This window comes from Euphorbia lathyris, chromosome 5 (assembly GCF_963576675.1).
Source record: "Euphorbia lathyris chromosome 5, ddEupLath1.1, whole genome shotgun sequence".
NCBI classification, from domain to species: domain Eukaryota; kingdom Viridiplantae; phylum Streptophyta; class Magnoliopsida; order Malpighiales; family Euphorbiaceae; genus Euphorbia; species Euphorbia lathyris.
The window spans coordinates 19,112,204-19,114,490 of NC_088914.1; the positions used below are offsets into that span (position 1 = coordinate 19,112,204).

At 31.2% G+C, this 2,287-nt stretch overlaps 1 pseudogene; it reads right to left on the minus strand.

Annotated features, from left to right (window-relative positions):
* Positions 1-266: 266 nt before the first annotated feature.
* Positions 267-2,009, minus strand: LOC136229706 (ribulose bisphosphate carboxylase large chain-like; annotated as a pseudogene).
* Positions 2,010-2,287: the final 278 nt, after the last annotated feature.

Sequence of the window (2,287 nt, forward strand, 5' to 3'; positions counted from 1 at the left end):
TATATATACTAGTTGAAAACCCGTGCGATGCACATGATATGCAATTTTTATATATTTTAAATAAAATAATCAGTAATTACAAATAAATAAAATTAATAATGATTTAGGTTCTTTTACAAATTTAATAATATGAATTATCACTATTTAATATTTTTCTATATTGTTTATGATACATTTTCAAATTTTATCTCTTTGAATATTAATCAAGTATATTTGATGTCTAGATTAACTTGAAAATAAATAGAGAACGAACGTCAATTAGTGTATTACAAAGTATCCATTGCTGGGAATTCAAATTTAATTTCTTTCCATACTTCACAAGCAGCAGCTAGTTCAGGACTCCATTTTCCAATCTCACGGATAATTTCATTACCCTCACAAGCAAGATCACGTCCCTCATTACGAGCTTGTACACATGCTTCTAAAGCTACTCGATTAGCTACGGCACCTGGTGCATTTCCCTAAGGGTGCCCTAAAGTTCCTCCACCGAATTGTAGTACGGAATCATGTATAAAGATCTCGGTTAGAGCAGGCATATGCCAAACGTGAATACCCCCCTAAAGCTATAAGTAGAACACCAGGTAAAGAGACCCAATCTTGAGTGAAATAAATACCGTGGCTTCGATCTTTTTCAACAAAATCATCACGCAGTAAATCAACAAAGCCCAAAGTGATCTCTCTTTCTCCTTCAAGTTTACCTACTATGGTACCAGCGTGAATATGATCTCCACCAGACATACCAACGCCTTAGCTAGTACATGAAAATGTATACCATAATTCTTCTGTCTATCAATAACTACATGCATTGCACGGTGAATGTGAAGAAGTAAACCATTATCTCGGCAAAGAGTTTTTTTGTTAGAAAATAGAGTTTTTTCTTTTATTTCAAGTCAACATCAAAATTGATAAAGGGTATAACAACAGATGAATTGATTTTAAAAAAGAATTATGTATATATTAAAGCAACATTGAAATCTGAAATTAGCTAATTTTTCACTCCAAAATATATTATAGATATTATGATACAATTTGTTTTTGTAGACATATACATTTTAAATGGACTTGTGAAGAATTAGTTCACTTATAATGAAGAACTAATCTTACTGAATTAACGTTAATGACAATTAAAACCAGTGTAACCACTAAACTGTTTTACAAAATTAAATTTAATTCCATTAATGAGATTTAATTCTTTAATAACTACCATTTAGAATTTAAAACGAATTCTGATGGTTTCATTAAGACTACACCAACAACAGATTTTATCACCCCTGTAATATTCAAAGCCCGAAAAAAAGTTTTGTATGATCAAGATATAGTGACTTTAATGATTGAAACACTTGACAAAGGAGCAACTTCTATGAACTTTTAACAATTGAGTGTTGATTTACCTTTAGCATAACAACCAATAAAGGTAGAACATACATTCATCTTATTTCATCCTTATTAAGGCATGAATTCTTGACAATAAAATAATTGAAATTAAGTTCCTTTTATTTTATTCCATTAATAAGATGAGGTGAAAAATGATAAATTAATTTTAGAAATAAGAAGAGACAATATTAAATCGAGTAATTGAGAATTAGGGTGAAAATCAACAATTAGTTTTAGCAAGAAACAGAAAAAAAAATTAGTATTGGTGAAAGATATATACATAAATTTCCACTATTTTTTTATATTTTTTTGCACATTATCAATTATGTTGATTAATTGAAAAAATATGAGTGCATCTGTTCGCAAGGGCCAACTTGATCCTCTTCCCTAGGGATCCCAAATGAGAGAACCCTAGGAGAGCCGCTGACTCCAACTATAGTCCATGTATGATCCATACTAGATCTGATCAACTGCCCATCTTGCCTCCTCTACGTTCTTGACAGCCCATCTTTGTCTCAGTAGAGTCTTTCAGTGGCATGTTTCGGTCCTTTTCCCCATTATTTAGAAAAAGTGAGCCATAGATTCAGGTACAAGATACTATCATTACCGCCTGGACAATTAGACATCCAACCCATAATCGCAACGACCCAATTGCAAAAGCGGACCACTTTTACATAAAGATAATAGATTAGATAAAAAAATATTAATAATAAAAATAAAAAGAAGTCATAATTTCTAACTTTTTAAAATGATAAATTATGCATTTTTGAGGCTCGTGGTCCTCACTTTCGATGCGCATAAAAGATACTGAGAAGTATGGTGGGAAAAATTTTCTCCTATTTGCAAAATGACTGGACAATCATACAATCATATAATCATAGCCGAAAATCGAACTTAATCAAAACAAAACCCT